At 45.8% G+C, this 18136-nt stretch overlaps 1 protein-coding gene across 1 annotated transcript in view; it reads right to left on the reverse strand.

Moving 5' to 3' along the window:
* LOC111949833 (cytochrome P450 2M1) overlaps window positions 1-18136 on the reverse strand; it is a 41850-nt gene that overhangs the window by 19950 nt on the left and 3764 nt on the right. The gene's annotated exons all lie outside the window — the stretch shown is intronic.

Here is an 18136-nt window from a genome sequence, read left to right on the forward strand (position 1 = left end):
GTTAGAGAGAATTTAGGCTGAAGTGGTTGGATTCCTCCAGAGAGAAGTCAGGGTTAGACGCTGAACTGGTTGGATTCCCCAGAGAGAAGGTCAGGGTGACTTGAACTGGTTGGATTCCTCCAGAGTGAAGGTCAGGGTTAGGCTGAAGTGGTTGGATTCCTCCAGAGTGAAGGTCAGGGTTAGGCTGAAGTGGTTGGATTCCTCAGAGTGAAGGTCAGGGTTAGGCTGAAGTGGTTGGACTCCTCCAGAGTGAAGGTCAGGGTTAGGCTGAAGTGGTGTAGACAGCATCAGATTAACCAGAGGAGCTCCTAAAACCTCTTTACAGTCACATGACCCATCTTAAGGCTTCCTTTTAACTGGCTGCTCTGGCAGGAAGGACAATGGGGTTAAGGAGTTAAGCCACATTGTCAAGTGGATCAGCATGGACACATGGACTGTTGCTTCTGTACTGTACCACGCTGGATGAAGAACACACACACACATACACACAGACAGACACACACTCACACACTCACTCACACACACACACACACGGTGCTATACGCATCCTGTAACAAGGACGCACGCACAAATGCGTTCACACACAATAAAAGAGGACCCGTAGGCTCCCAATAGAGGATCACAAAGACAAGAGTAACACACTGATGTGCTCACGCGTGGCACACACACACACACACACACACACACACACACACACACACACACACACACACACACACACACACACACACACACACACACACACACACACACACACCACCACACTGCTGCTGAAGGGAGGAAGGCTCAAAATAATGGCTGAAATGGAGTGAAATGGAATGGTGTCAAACACATGGAAGCCATGGAAACCATGGAAACCATGGAAACCATTGTTTGTTGAGCTCGAAACATATGTGTCGTGGCTTTCATAACCGCGTCTAATAACAAATCAATAATGGTGAGACAGGACCACTCACGACTGGTGAGACAGGGACCACTCACGACTGCTGGGTCAGGGCCACTCACGACTGCTGGGTCAGGGACCACTCACGACTGCTGGGTCAGGGACCACTCACGACTGCTGGGTCAGACCACTCACGACTGCTGGGTCAGGGACCACTCACGACTGCTGGTGTCAGGGACCACTCACGACTGCTGTGTCAGGGACCACTCACGACTGGTGGCTCAGGGACCACTCACGACTGCGGGTCAAGGACCACTCACGACTGCTGGGTCAGGGACCACTCACGACTGCTGTCAGGGACCACTCACTGCTGGTAGCTACCACGACTGCTGTTCAGGGACCACTCACGACTGGTGGCTCAGGGACCACGTCACGATGCTGGTCAGTGGACCACTCACGATGCTGGGTCAGGGACACCACTCGACTCGCTGGTTAGGGACACTGCACGACGCTGTGTCAGGGACCACTCACGTGTGGGTCAGACGACTCCGACTGCGTGAGGCACTTCACGCTGGTCAGGGACCACTCACGACTGCTGGTCAGGGACCACCTCACGACTGCTGGGTCAGGGACACTCACGCTGCTGGGGTCAGGGACCACTCACGACTTGCTGGTCAGGGACCACTCACGTACTGTGTGGGTCAGGGACCACTCACGACTGGTGGCTCAGGGACCACTCACGGACGTGCTGTGTCAGGGACACTCACGACTGGTGTGGGCCAGGGACTCCACTCACGACTGCTTTGGGTCAGAGGACCTCGTCACGACTGGCTGGCTCAGGGACCACTCACGACTGCTGTGTCAGGGACCACTCACAGGACTGCTGGTCGGGGGACACTCACGACTGCTGGTCAGGGACCACTGTCACGACTGGTGTCAGGACCACTCACTGACTGCTGTGTCAGGGCCACTCACGACTGCTGGGTCAGGGCACTCACGTTTTTGACCACTGCACGCTGTGCAGGACCACTCACGACTGGTGGCTCAGGGACCACTCACGACTGCTGTGCGTCAGGGACCAACCTATCACGACTGCTGTGTCAAAGGGACCACTCACGACTGGGGTCAGGACCACCACGACTCGCTGTTCAGGGACCACTCACGACTGCGTGTCCAGGGACCACTCACGACTGCTGTGTCAGGGACCACTCACGACTGGTGGCTCAGGACCACTCACGACTGCTGTGTCAGGGACCACTCACGCTGCGGCCAGGGACCTCTACGACTGCTGGGTCAAGGACCTCTCACGGACTGCTGGCTCAGGGACCATCACGACTGCTGGGTCAGGGACCACTCACGACTGCTGGTCAGGGACCACTCACGACTGCTGGTCAGGGACCACTCACGGACTGCTGGGTCAGGACCACTCACGACTGCGGGTCAGGGACCACTCACGACTGGTGGGTTCACAACTGCTGGTGGTCAGGGACAATGACCACTACGGACCACTCACGACTGGTGGGTCAGGGTGTCACCCAGTAACAGTTCTGGACCAATCACGACTGGTGGTTCCATCAATGTTGCTTTACTCAACAGTAACTGATCTGTGTGCCTTTTCCAGAAGACGTCCTCTGCAGTCTGKACAGTGTAGGACACAGGACCAGTCTGAGCAATAACTGTACCAGGAACCCCCTTTGGTCCGTTGAGGTAGTCCCTAGCTAACACAGTTTCTCCAGGGTTGAAAGCTCTGTCCTTTGCTCTCAGTTCACAACCTTTGACTTTTGACCCTTTGACTCTCCTGTTGACGTCGCACTGTCTCCTTTCGCGTTCGGAGGTTTGAGCAGGTCGAAGCTTGTGCTTAGCTCTCTTCTTAGTAGTGATGCAGGCAAAGCCTGGGTGGTTGCATGAGGTGTGTTCCTGTAGGATAACAGGAAGCTGTTCAAGCGTTGGTGCAGTSTCCCTTAAACCCTGAGATGCCTTTAAGGTCTGTACGAACCTCTCCTCCAGCCCRTTGGTAGATGGATGATACGGTGCAGACCTGATGTGTTGTACGAYACTCAACCCGTAGGAACATAGCCATTACTTGGGACACTAGCTGCGGTCCGTTTTCGCTAACGAGTTGAAGTGGTCGATTCGAACCGACGAAACAATTCTCCATGCTTCCAGATGGTCTTCTCTGCAGTAGTAGACGTCACGATGGCAACCTCTGTCCACTTCATATGAGCATCCACGACCACAATAAACATGATGTCTTCAAATGGATCTGTGATGTCGATTGGTATGCGCTGCCACACCCCCTATCCCACGATGAAGAGGTGCACGTTGAAGTATGTCGCAACCTTCTGACACGAGGAGACATGTTTTTTCACCTCAATGCTTCCATCCACTCCAGGCGGAATGATAACACTTCTCCSCGACATCAGACAAGCGGACTGTATTGACAGCTCAATTCTCCTGGAAAAGGTTAACGGTTCAGTTCCGGAGCATCTCCTGCARCTTTACCGTCACTTCAGATAACACCGGGTCGTTTCTGGTGTTTCTCCACACTTTGTTTTGAAGTGACTGGTTGTGTTTTCCACTTCTGGAAGTAGAAGATGTCTACTCTGCATGACTCTGGCTTTGACCACAGTTCGTGGCCACCTGGACAATGGCCGTCTGCGTTGCATTGCAGTTCTGACTTGCGATACTTGAGGTCGTAGGTGTTTCGCTGACAACAACAGCAGCAAGCAGCAAGTTACGGAATCCCAGTATGCGATCTAAAGATGCTCGTCACCGGACGACGATCTGTAAAAAAGGGTGAACTTCCTCTTGTACAGATACCGATTTAAACTTCCACACTCCCAAAAACAATGCCTTTGGCTTYTCGTTTTATCTTTTACTTTGTTCAATGTCCTCGATGCGAAAAGCGATCGACTTCTCATCACCGGAAGGCATAATATGATACGCGACTGCTGCTCCCACCCCAATATAGATTAACATCACAAGCTTGTTTCAGGAGATGATCCTCTTCCTCTTTCCCCAGTAACGAAGATGTCATCCAGGAAGTATTTTACTCCAGGTGAACAATCCATTCCAGATCTGGTCCGTCGCCCTCAAGAACAGTGCTGCTGCAGCACTTTGTGATTCCCAAACGGTAGACGACAGAACACGAAGAGCGCCTAGTGATGTCACGCCGGTCAGCAGCTTCCTTTGATTTTTCGTGGTCCTGAACACCTCAGTGTTCTCCTGGTCTGATGAGTCAGTCACCTAAGTGTTCTCTCTGGTCTGATGAGTCAGTCACCTCAGTGTTCTCCTGGTCTGATGAGTCAGTCACCTCAGTGTTCTCCTGGTCTGATGAGTCAGTCACCTCAGTGTTCTCCTGGTCTGATGAGTCAGTCACCTCAGTGTTCTCCTGGTCTGATGAGTCAGTCACCTCAGTGTTCTCTCTGGTCTGATGAGTCAGTCACCTCAGTGTTTCTCTGGTCTGATGAGTCAGTCACCTCAGTGTTCTCCTGGTCTGATGAGTCAGTCACCTCAGTGTTCTCCTGGTCTGATGAGTCAGTCACCTCAGTGTTCTCCTGGTCTGATGAGTCAGTCACCTCAGTGTTCTCCTGGTCTGATGAGTCAGTCACCTCAGTGTTCTCCTGGTCTGATGAGTCAGTCACCTCAGTGTTCTCCTGGTCTGATGAGTCAGTCACCTCAGTGTTCTCCTGGTCTGATGAGTCAGTCACCTCAGTGTTCTCCTGGTCTGATGAGTCAGTCACCTCAGTGTTCTCCTGGTCTGATGAGTCAGTCACCTCAGTGTTCTCCTGGTCTGATGAGTCAGTCACCTCAGTGTTCTCCTGGTCTGATGAGTCAGTCACCTCAGTGTTCTCCTGGTCTGATGAGTCAGTCACCTCAGTGTTTCTCTGGTCTGATGAGTCAGTCACCTCAGTGTTCTCCTGGTCTGATGAGTCAGTCACCTCAGTGTTCTCTCTGGTCTGATGAGTCAGTCACCTCAGTGTTCTCCTGGTCTGATGAGTCAGTCACCTCAGTGTTCTCCTGGTTGATGAGTCAGTCACCTCAGTGTTCTCCTGCTCAACAGCGTGAACATGTCTCTTTTTCCTTTGTTGGAATGTCTCTCTCTTGTTTTAAAGTCTTGAAGTTTTTCTCTGAGCTCTTTTTGGTTCTGCAGGCTCATTCAATGTGGCTCTTTTTATTACAGGCTCACCTTCCACCAGCATATAGAAGCCTGATGTCCCACCTATGTCCTTCCACCAGCATATAGAAGCCTGATGTTTCACCATGTCCTTCCACCAGCATATAGAAGCCTGATGTCTCACCATGTCTCTCACCAGCATATAGAAGCCTGATGTCCACTTTACCACAGCGGAAGCATTTGACTTGATTTTCCCCCGTCTCTGATTATCAGTTGCAATTCTGTGCTCTTTTCCCCCTGATGAACTCAACATGCTGAGCCCTCTTCAGCAGCTCGTTCCACGGACACAAGGACTTCGACGGGCCCTTTGCCAAGGTCAGATTACTTTCAGTCGATAGTCTCCCTGTAGCTGTCACTCCGTAGCCCAAATACTAGTCTGCCTCTAACGGTGTCATTTAGAACATCATTCAACTCAGCGCAGCAGAAAACATTGCATATAGTACAACCCTAATTCACAACGGATACAGTTCGATTTATTCCATTCCAGACATTACGATGAGCCCCGTACTCCCCAATTAAGGTCTCACCAGCCGCCTGTGCGCCGTCACCAACAGTGCTATTACAGCGACTTATACATAACATTGCGTAACCCACTTACATAATCATTATATATTATTTTCTACCACAAGGATTATTTCAATAACTGAAAAAACAAACTCTCCCCCTCTTTGTAAACCTTTTAAACCTCTCTAGGAACACGTGCAGGGATATCATGTCCATACGCTGTACTGGTCTGCATTATCACTGTAGCTTTACTGCATTATCACTTGTAGTGTCCTGCATTATCACTGTAGTGTTATGCATTATCACTGTAGCTTTCTGCATTATGACTGTAGTATTATGCATTATCACTGTAGTGTTATGCACTATCACCGTAGTGTTAGCATTACCACTGCAGTGTTCTGCATTATCAATGTAGTGTAATCTGCATTATCGCTGTAGTGTTCAGCATTATCACTGTAGTGTAATATCCATTATCGCTGTAGTGTTCTGCATTATCACTGTAGTGAATCTGCTATATCAATGTAGTGTTCAGCATTATCACTGTAGTGTAATATCCATTATCGCTTATAGTGTTCTGCATTATCACTGTAGTTGTAATCTGCATTATCAATGTATGTTCAGCATTATCACTGTAGTGTTCAACATTATCACTGTAGTGTTCAGCATTATCGCTGTAGTGTAATATGCATTATCAATGTAATGTGCATGTATCTATCTTTATTTAACCCAGGAAGTCCATGACAACACATTCTCACTTGCAATAACTGTCCATAGACTGTACCCTCCTGCATTTATCGTCGTTATTTAAACAGGTAAGTCACGGAGAACACATTATTTATTTAAATAACTTTACCTGTACACTATAGCATGATATATTGAATATATATATATATTCTTCCAACATCATTGTAATCGTAATAATGTTTTCTGCAAGTTACCGCGTCAAATCAGTAGTGGAGTCACAACAGGTGTCACCTACTCTGCCTGTCCTACTGAAACTTAGACGGGCTGGAGATTTTACCTCATGCCGTTATCACACAGCTTCTACCTATCATTATGTGACTGATGTGACAGGAGAGAGACAGAGAGAGAGACAGAGAGAAGCAAATAGAGAGACAGAGAGAGAGCAAACAGAGAGACAGAGGAGAGCAATAGAAAGAGACATAGAAGAAGAAAAAAGAATGAGAGAGAGAGAGAGAGAGACAGACACAGAGACACAGAGAGACAGAGAGGTGCATTTGTTTCCAGAGTAGAACAGACCAGAGCAAAAAAAGCTAGGTTGTAGCAGCAACCGAGCAGACTCATACATACAGTCAGTACAGGGAAAGAGAGAGAGACGGATGAGAGAGAGACAGAGAAACAGAGAAGTGCTTCAGAGCAGACCAGACCTGACATAGCAGAATAGTACAGAGTAGATCAAGTAGGAGCTTCTTGGTAGGTAGTCCTCGTTCCTTACCTGTGATGAAGACAGCCTTGCCCTGGACAGGCAGAGTGGTGCTGGGCTGTCCTGGCAGAGTATGACAGCAGGCGAGGCAGAAGGCAGCCAACACCAAGGACAGCAGGCACACAGAAGAACCACAGCCTCTCCACTAGTAAGGTGACCCCAGCCAGGCCACCACGGTCGGGGCCGCGGCGCTGACGTGGGACGCCAGGACCTTCTTCATTGCCCCTCCAACAACGCAGACATCACCCCCATGTAGATCCAGTCTAGTAGTATTCCATTGGATGGAAGGAAGAGTAGAGGGGGGTTCTGATCCTCTCAGTTCCTCTCAGTTCTCAGCACTGCAACTCTGTCTCTCTCTCTTTCTATCTCTCTCTCTCTCTCTCTGTGCTGCTGTGTGTCTCTCTGTGTGTGTCCCTCTCTAATGTGTGGTGTCAGATCAGAGAGTAAACAGAGTGGTTGAAGGATAGCCAGTGCAGTACAGACCCAGCCTCTCTCTCTCTCTCTCTGTCTCCTTCTAGTGTATATATAGACCAGGCTGCTGGGGGGGAGGACTACACTAGCAAGGATCTAATCGGTGCCCAATGACCAAAGTTTTACTGCAGTTTAAGGCAGAACCCCGCCTTTACCCTCCACCCTTCTCTCTCACTCACTCACACACACACTCTCTCTATCACTCACACACACACGCTCTCTCTATCACTCACACACACACGCTCTCTCTCTCTCTCAATACAATTCAATTCAAGGGGGGCTTTATTGGCATGGAAAACAATGTTAACCTTGCCAAAGCAAGTGAAGTAGATTATCCCTCTTCTCTCTTTCTCTTCTCTCTCTGCTTTCTCTCTCTCCCTCTCTCTCTCTTTCACTCTCTCTCTCTCTCCCTCTCTCCTCTTTCATTCTCTCTCTTCCACTCTCTCTCTCTTCTCTCTTTCACTCACTCTCCCTCTCTCTTTCTCTCTCTCTCTCCTCTCACCACACACAACCGTTTAGCTGCTGTGTCTTATGGGTAGTAGCTAAAGGTAATGTTTAACACTTCTCTCTCAATTCAATTCAATTTCAATTTAAGGGCTTTATTAACATGGAACATATGTTAACATTGCCAAAGCAACTGAAGTAGATCATAAACAAAAGTGAAAATAAACAATAAAAATTAACAGTAAACATTACACTCATAGAACTTCCAAAGAAAGAAAAGACATTAAAATGACATATTATGTCTATATACAGAGTTGTAACGATGTGCAAATAGTTAAAGTACAAAAGGGAAAATAAATAAACATAAATATGGGTTTGTTATTTACATTGTCACGTTCCTGACCTTATTTCCTTTGTTTAGTCTTTGTTTAGTTGGTCAGGACGTGAGCTGGGTGGGCATTCTATGTTTTGTGTTTCTATGTTGGGTTTGTTGTTTGGCCTAATACGGTTCTCAATCAGAGGCAGGTGTTTGTCATTGTCTCTGATTGGGAACCATATTAAGGTAGCCTGTTTTCACTGTTTGTTTGTGGGTTCCTGTTCGTGCGTTCATGTGTTTTATGTTCTCTAGTTCAGGACTGTAGCTTCGTCGGTTTTCGTCTGTTTATTGTTTTTTGTTCGTATTGAAATAAGTGTTCCAATAAATGTGGAAACGTACCACGCTGCGCTTTGGTCCTCCTCTCTTTCCACCGACGAGAGTCGTTACAGAATCACCCACCAAACTCGGACCAAGCAGCATGGTAACGGACAGCGGCAGCAGCAGCAGCAGCAGCGATGTCAAGACTCCTGGACGTGGGAGGAAATCCTAGACGGTAGAGGACCCTGGGCACAGCCAGGGGAATATCGCCGCCCCAAGGCAGAGCTGGAGGCAGCGAAAGCAGAGAGGCGGCGTTATGAGGAGCTAGCACGGCAGCGTGATCAGGATCTGGACTGTGTTACAACTTGGGAAGAAATAGACAGGTGGTCGGTCGACCCAGGGAGAGTGCCGGAGCCCGCCTGGGATTCTATGGAGCAATGTGTGGAGGGATACCGGCGAATGGTGGCAGCACGGCGATGCGGTAGGAAGCCCGAGAGACAGCCCAAAAAATGTATTGGGGGGGGAGGCTAAAGGGGAGTGTGGCGAAGTCAGGTAGGAGACCTGCGCCAACTTCCCGGGCTTACCGTGGAGAGCGAGAGTACGGGCAGACACCGTGTTATGCGGAAGAGCGCACGGTGTCTCCTGTACGTGTGCATAGCCCGGTGCGGTACATCCCAGCTCCACGTATCGGCCGGGCTAGGTTGGGCATTGAGCCAGGTGCCATGAAGCCGGCTCAACGCATCTGGTCTCCAGTGCGTCTCCTCGGGCCGGTGTACATGGCACCAGCCTTACGCATGGTGTCCCCGGTTCGCCAGCACAGCCCAGTGCGGGTTATTCCACATCCCCGCACTGGCCTGGCTATGGGGAGCATTCAACCAGGTAAGGTTGGGCAGGCTCGGTGCTCAAGAGCTCCAGTACGCCTTCACGGTCCGGTATATCCGGTGCCACCTCCTCGCCCCAGCCCAGTTCCATGAGTGCCAACACCACGCACCAGGGTTCCTGTGCGTCTCCAGAGTCCAGTGTGCCCTGTTCCTGCTCCCCGCACTAGCCTTGAGGTGCGTGTCCTTAGCCCGGTACCACCAGTTCCAGCACCAGGCCTACTGTGCGCCTCAGCAGGCCAGAGTCTGCCGTCTGCCCAGCGCCGCCTGCGCTGCCCGTCTGCCCAGCGCCGTCTGAGCTGTCCGTCTGCCCAGCGCCGCCTGCGCCGTCCGTCTGCCCAGCGCCGTCTGAGCCGCTCTGGTTCTTTGTTTTGGCCGGGTATGATTCTCAATCAGGGACAGCATGTCTATCGTTGTCTCTGATTGGGAATCAGACTGAGGCAGCCTTTTTTCCTTTTCTCATTGTGGGTTGTTGTCTTTGTTAGTGGCATGTATTAGCCTTACAGAGCTTCACGTTCGTTTTGTTGTTTATTGTTTTTATCGGCGACATTTAAAATAAAAGAATGTACGCTTACCCCGCTGCACCTTGGTCCGGTCATTTCCTTGACGTCGATCGTGACAATAATGTACATTTGCTAAAGCATTATGACGACTCAGCGACACAATGGTAGGGATTAACTGAGCTGGGCTTGGTCATTGATAAGTTGTTGTCTCAACACACCTTATAATGCTGTGAAAGGATCCATGAACCCAAATGCTTTGGGTGGATCCCATCCTCTTTATAAAACGGTTTTTTTCCAAAAGGTATCAAAATTGTCACAAAAAGTTACACCCAATGAGCTGCAATAATCACGTAGCCTTTTGAAGAGCGAGAATCCTGCTAAAGCGCTCAAATGTCATGATTCAGAGAGGAACAGGGCCAGATATGATGGGTCTTTTATTAGTGCCTAGCAGAGAGTCAATCAGCTATTTAAAATCCAGTTTCAATTCTTCAGACCTCTTCGGGCTAGGGGCGGTATTTTCACGTACAGATGATATCGTGCACCAGCTGTTGTTTACAATATAGCCATAGGCCCCCGCCCCTTGTCTTACCAGAGGCTGTTGTTCTATCTTTGTCGATAGAGTGGTATAACCTGCCAGCTGTATGTTCTTAATGTCGTCGTTCAGCACGACTCGGTGAAACATATTACAGTTTTTAATGTCCCGTTGGTATGATATACGTGCTTTCAGTTCGTCCCATTTATTTTCCAGTGATTGAACGTTAGCTAGCAGGATGGAAGTGTAACGACTCTCGTCGTGGAAAGAGAGGAGGACCAAGCGCAAGGTGGTACGTTTCCATATTTATTGAAACACTTATTTCAATACGAACAAAAAACAATAAACAGACGAAAACCGACGAAGCTACAGTCTGAACTAGAGAACATAAAACACATGAACGCACAAACAGGAACAATCACCCACAAACAAACAGTGAAAACAGGCTACCTTAATATGGTTCCCAATCAGAGACAATGACAAACACCTGCCTCTGATTGAGAACCATATATAGGCCAAACACAAACCCAACATAGAAACACAAAACATAGAATGCCCACCCAGCTCACGTCCTGACCAACTAAACAAAGACTAAACAAAGGAAATAAGGTCAGGAACGTGACAGTACCCCCCCCCCCCAAGGTGCGGACTCCGGCCGCAAAACCTGAACCTATAGGGGAGGGTCTGGGTGGGCATCTGTCCACAGGTGGCGGCTCTGGCGCTGGACTATAGTTAATCCCCGCTTCCGACCAACTAAACAAAGACTAAACAAAGGAAATAAGGTCAGGAACGTGACAGGAGAGGCAAAGGCAGATTAGCCACTCGTCGCCTGATCTCACAAGGCACACTGATCTTTTTCTGCAAAGTCTCCGTTTCCTTCTCCAGCATATCTGGGGCCTGGTCGGTGTCTGAAGTATATCCCTCCTGTCCGACTCTTTGATGAAAAACTCTTTGTCTAATCTGAGATGAGTAATCGCAGTTCTGATGTCCAGAAGCACTTTTCGGGCATGAGAGACGGTAGCAGCAACATTGTGTACAAACAAGTTACGAACCAATGCGAAAAAACAAACAAATAGCATGGTTGGTTAAAAGCCGATAAGACGGCCAGCCATCCCCTTCTGGCGCCATCATAAAGATGCTCAGGCCTATAATCCTCATCAAACAAACAATTGCCGCATTGTAACTCGGAGTGATCCAGTTTGTTTCGAAACAAAAGCGTAGTAGTTTCAGCTCCTACAGTGCTGGAACCGTTAATTTACTTCTCCAGACAAAGAGGGCTCCATGTAAAACTTGTCTTTGGACTAACTTCATTAGCTTGATGGCTAGCAGCTTAGCTAGGTTAGTGGCTCTGTCAAGCAGACTTCAACCTGTCGGTTCAGAGGGATTTCCGGGACAAGAAATAGCGGTCCTAACTGTAAAAGCTAACCACGTTGATGGCATTGGATTCTTCTAGAAGTAGGGTGAGTCAACATATTTTTTTCTACTTGCCGAAGGCCAGAAATCAGAACCATGGACAGGCACGTCATATTTAGCTTATGTTGATTGGACTAAATAGTTTTTGGTATCTTTTAGTTGTCACTGTATAGACTAAGCAGAGTGATTGACTGATGCTGAAATGTTGAAGTCGAATGGTGCTGGAATAGCTACTGTTTCTTTGCGATTTGTGGTAACTCTGTTGTTCTAAACAGTAGTTTTTTAGTGGTCCAAAAATGTTGAAACATGAACTTGCTTGACCATGCTGTAGGTCATGTAATTGTCCTGTTACTGACATGCAATATGCTTTGTGGACTTCACTGGAGAGAGGTTGCTCTCCGGTTTTGGATAAAACAAAGGTGTTTTCAACAAAGGCTTTGAAGTATTTGTAGTTAATCATATCAGTAATGTTAGTTCATCATATCAGAGCTGTAGCGCCGCCCACTGGTGAAGTGGAGCAGAGCATGCTGGGCGATTCCAGCTCAGAGAAGTCAAGTGAGAGAAAGTTCCAGCCATCCTTATTTTCCTACCAGTTAGCTTTCATTGTGTTAGCCAAGTCCTTTGTTGATATGTAGTACATATTTCATATCTTTTCAGGTGTTTATGTCTGAAGATGCGCTCTGCGACGATAATGTTGTAGTTATGGTTATGCTAATTAGTAGTTTCTATCACTAGCTACTATAGCTATTGTGCGCTGGCTAGCTCTGTTTTGATTGTCATCATTTTGGACATTTAACCCTGATTTGTATAGGGTAATGCCCCCAGCGCGTCGTTTATATGACGTAATTGTATATGTATGGTACATCATTATAGGGGTATTAGATCCTATTTCACTGTTAGAGGTATTCAAGTTAATTGCGCAATTGTAGCTTTGTACTGAGATGATGGTGGTATGCTTTGTAGTACAGGTGCGGTGGCTCCCCTATGATCTCAAATGAGTACAGTCAGATTTCAAGTTTCTTTGCGCTGTATGGTCCTGTTATAGCATTAAGGATCATAGTCATGTTAAAAACCATGCATATTGTTTATAAGAGAGTTGATTTGAAGATTTATTCTGTCATTTACTATTGTATCTTATTTATCTCTTTACTTGCAGACCATGCACGCACGCACCAACACACCACACTTTGGTTGAAGCAAGTTGCCAGACCACTAAGTGGCTTATCCCATCCATACTACACATACACTGTGCGGTGCTGTTTCTGTGCCTGTGCATCTTAACCGTTATTAAACCACCTCAACTGGAATCCTACCTGTCTGTCATCTGTGCCTTTACCAGTGTAATGTAGTGAACATTAACCATAATTCAGTCCGTTATTGATACTTTGGATTCCAGTTCCATGTTTTACGGTAGCCAGACAGCGGGAGTGATATGCCATGTGAACTGTGTAATACCAGCATACTTCTGAGTAAAGTTAACTAAGTTTACAACGGCCCTGTAGCTCCCTCCAGTAACCACGAGCACAACCGTTCCTTGATTTTAACTGGCGGCTTATTCTGTAGTTGTAGTCAGAATTATCACCTTCCGTGAGAACTATAAAGTAAATAATACAGTTAAGCCCACTCGTACAACCTTCTTGTTTTACGAGTGACTTATTAGCTTGGTATAACCTTGAAGTGCTTACACTAATAAAACAGTTTAGCCGGAGCTATAACAGTATCAGAATAAACAGCATGAATAAAGGAAAAATACCTCATTTGGCGTTACTACAGAAGGAGGAAATCAAAAACTTCACCACTTATTATTCCTGGCATGAATTCACGCTTCATCCTAATTATTATAACGTTCCATCCTAACATACACACTTCAACCTTTACAAACTACACCCAAGACCATGAAAAACTTAGCTAACACAGCGCGTGATTGCCTTCACCCCAAAGGTGTGTTGCTACGATAATGACCCGTTACAACAGTATTAGTCCACCGTAGTTCCTCTTTCTTATCATTTCCCCCGCAAAGAAAACACGTAAATAATTCAAATAAAAAAACAACGACATAGACTTACAGGTTAATTGTCAGTTACAGCCCGACCTCAGTTCTAAAAACATACGCAACATCTAAATAACTGTGGAGTGACAACCATCACACGGGTGCGAACACATAAAAGTAAACCTAACCTAAAGAATATACAGTCCTCACTTACGGGTGTGGTGGAATGGTCCTCTTATTGGCTCGGCCTTTAGGCCTATATATCGCAAGGCATATGAATTGAAAGTTATGGAGCAAGCAACGCAATTATCACAACACATAGGTTGTAATATGGTTGGGGAGGCTCGACTTCCTCAGGGATTTTACCCACACACGTTACTGTTGGGAACATAAAATTACATGCTATAAATACACTTATTTTGACACATTTTTCGATATCTAAGTGAGTATAATGTACTCTATCAATTTGCCACTGCATTTCTTGCTCTCTTGGGTCGCTCCACCACACTATCCAAAGGAATAGCAGGGCCACAATCATTTACTTCCATGTCAACATCCCAGGACTGTCAGCTGTGCTCCATATAACCTGGGATCTGAGACATCACTGTACGGTCCCTAACTATAATCGTGGGTCTTCTCTTCTCAGGCTCAGTAAGAAGTATGGCTCAGTGTTTACTGTATGGCTGGGCTCCAAACCTGTAGTGGTGATCTCTGGCTATCAGGCTATCAAGGATGCTTTTGTCACACAAGGAGAAGATTCAGCGGCAGAGCCAATACCCGTGATCATGACAGTCACTAAAGGATATGGTGGGTGATATTTTATTTTTAAAATGGGAGTGGGTGGGTGTCATTGACCTTGCTACAGTCAGTCTGTGTGGAAATTACATTACATTAGGTTTATGTTATGCTATTTAATTCTCCTCTTTGTGCTTCTTCATACTGTTTACTGTAGGGGTGTTGTGAGCAGTGGGAAGAGATCTAAAGATCTTCGCAGGTTCTCGCTGAGACCCTGAAACCTTGGATGGGGCGGAGGAGCATTGAAGAACGTGTCCAAGAAGAGGCTAAGATGCTGGTGAAGCCTTCAGTGAATATGGAGGTAGATTGTTTTTCTTAGTATTTTTCTTGCCTGGAAATATATTTTATAATTACTTTATGGGCAATAATACTCAAGGTTGTTGAATGTGAGAAACTGAAGATACAGGTTTACTGCAGAATATAGTAACAGTAACACCCATGGGTGTACAGGGTTTTTATAGTATAGACATGTCATTTACCTGTGAACAAGTTGTAACGTCGTTTTAGGTGAAGAGAGAGACCAAGGGCAGCTGGTGAATGTTCATGATGTCGAATTTAATGATATCCAACAAACAGAACACTGACCAAAATACAAAATAACAAAACGACGTGACAGACCTGAACTTGAGAACACAATAAACCATGACGCACGACAGGAGGAACAAATACGAACGAACGAAACGACAGTACGTGTGCGAACAAACACAGACACAGCAACAATCACCCACAAACATACAGTGAAAACATTAATATGGTTCCCAATCGAGACCTTAATATGGTTCCCCAATCAGAGGAAACGTAAAACACCTGCCCCTGATTTAGAACCATATCAGGCTAGTGACACCCTAACCAAACATAGAAACACATAAATAAGAATGCCCACCCAGCTCACGTCCTACCAACAAACAAGAACTAAACAAAGGAAATAAGGTCAGGAACGTGACACAAGTACCATTTTAGTGCTGAGGGATTACTGATGTTTGAGGTCGTTCGATCAGATAATTGCGGATTTCGGTTTCAGTAATAAAAAAAACAAACATGAAGTGCAGTATGCATTATTTGTTTAAATGTTGTTTAACACAGAATTAAACAATTGATACACGTGACTGCCCGTTAGTCATTTATTTAACCATCATTTATTCACATTACTTTACTTTGTTTCAAGCCACTTGCGCATTTATCTCATCGGGAGAAAGCATTCGAGTGAAACAGCGGCCGCTGTCTCGTGGAAACTATTCAGACCCCTTTACTTTTCCCACATTTTGTTACGTTACAGCCCTATTCTAAAATTGATTAAATACTTTTTTCCCCCTCATCAGTCTACACGCAATACCCCATAAGACAAAGCGAAAAACAGGTTTGGAAAATGTTGCAAATGTATAAAAATAAAAAACAGATACCTTATTTACATAAGTATTCAGCCCTTTGCTATGAACCCAAAAATGAGCTCGGTGCATCCTGTTTCATGATCATCCTTTGATGTCTACAACTTGATTGTATCCACCTGTGTAAATTCAATTGATATTGGACATGATTTGGAAAGGCGCACACCTGTCTATATAAGGTCCCACAGTTGACAGTGCATGACAGAGCAAAAACCAAGACCATGAGGTAGAAGGAATTGTCCGTAGAGCTCCGAGACAGGGATTGTGCGAGGCACAGATCTGGGGAAGGGTACCAAATAATTTTGGCAGCATTGAAGTTTACCAAGAACACAGTGGCCTCCATAATTTTTATTGAAGAATTTGGAACCACCAAGATTCTTCTAAGAAGGCCAGCATCCGAGTTGCCTCTTCACTTTTGACGTTGGAGACTGGTGTTTTGCGGGTACTATTAATGAAAGCTGCCGTTTTGGACTTGTGAGGCATCCGTTTCTCATAATAGACACTAATATGTACTTGTCCTCTTGCTCAGTTGTGCCACCGGGCCTCCCACTCCTCTTTCTATTCTGGTTAGAGCTAGTTTGCGCTGTTCTGGAAGGAGTAGTACACAGCGTTGTACGAGATCTTCAGTTTCTTGGCAATTTCTCGCATGGAATAGCCTCAATTTCTCAGAACAAGAATAGACTGTCTGAGTTTCAGAAGAAATACTTTTGTTCTGGCCCATTGTGAGCCTAATCAAACCCACAAATGCTGATGCTCCAAGATACTCAAACTATTCTAAAGGACAGTTTATTGCTTCTTTAATCAGAACAACAGTTTTCAGCTGTGCTAACATAATTGCAAAAGGGTTTTCTAATGATCAATTAGCCTTTAAAATGATATGTTGTGTTAGCTTAATCCAAGTTTGTCATTGGAACACAGGAGTGATGGTTGCTGATAATGGGCCTCTGTACGCCTATGTAGATATTCCCATAAAAAATCTGCCGTTTCCAGCTACAAAGTCATTTACAACTTAACAATGTCTACACTGTCACGCGTTGTTGAATTGATGGACCAAGGCGCAGCGTGCATAGAGTTCCACATGTTTATTGGATGACACTCACAGAAAACAATAATGCGCTAAACCAAAACGTGAAACTAATGTAGTGCTCGCAGGCAACTAGACTAGACAAGATCCCACAAAAACCCAGTGGGAAAAGGCTGCCTAAATATGATTCCCAATCAGAGACACGATAGACACTGCCTCTGATTGGAACCATACCAGGCCAACATAGAAATGAAAAAACTAGACTACCCACCCTAGTCACACCCTGACCTAACCAAAATAGAGAATAAAAAAGGATCTCTAAGGTCAGGGCATGACATGCACTGTATTCTCGAACTATTTTAATGTTATTTTAATGGAAATTAGCTTATCTTTCAAAAACAAGGACATTTCTAAGTGATTCAAACTTTGAAGGTAGTGTATGTAAATGATGTAAATATTTTTTAATAAATTGCTAAAATTTCTAAACTTTTTTTTCTTTTGCATTATGGGTTTGCTAAAATGCGTTAAACTTGTTTTTGCTTTGTCATTATGGTCATTATGGGTTTATTATGGTTTATTTGACATTATTGTGTTCGATGGATGAGGGGAAAAAGCGTTGAAATTATTTAATTACAACAACAAAAATATTATGCCCAGCTCACGAGCCAGGCCCCTTGATAATGTGATCCTAATGGTAAGTCCACCATTGGTTTAAACCTCCGCCCACCACAAAACCAGACAGAGCACTTTGCCAGGACTGCCTCTCCCTCCAGACCCCATGGGTAACATTTGTTTTGTAATCAGTGTAACTGCAGATACATTATTCGGTATTCGGTTTAACTGTTTACATAATTCTCAGTATTTATCTTCAGCAAGGTTTTCACGCTAAACATGTCATTGAAAAGGTACCATTTTACATTAAAAAATACATGGAAAAACGAGTTGTGCTTCTCACAGCTATTTCTAAAAGTTTCACCATCACAATTATATATTGGATAACCAATCAGGTATTTTAAAAATATTTGTGTGTTCTTGCCTTCCTTCTCTAATCTAGAGTCA

The sequence above is a fragment of the Salvelinus sp. IW2-2015 genome, linkage group LG22 (assembly GCF_002910315.2).
Source record: "Salvelinus sp. IW2-2015 linkage group LG22, ASM291031v2, whole genome shotgun sequence".
Taxonomy (NCBI): Eukaryota; Metazoa; Chordata; class Actinopteri; order Salmoniformes; family Salmonidae; genus Salvelinus; species Salvelinus sp. IW2-2015.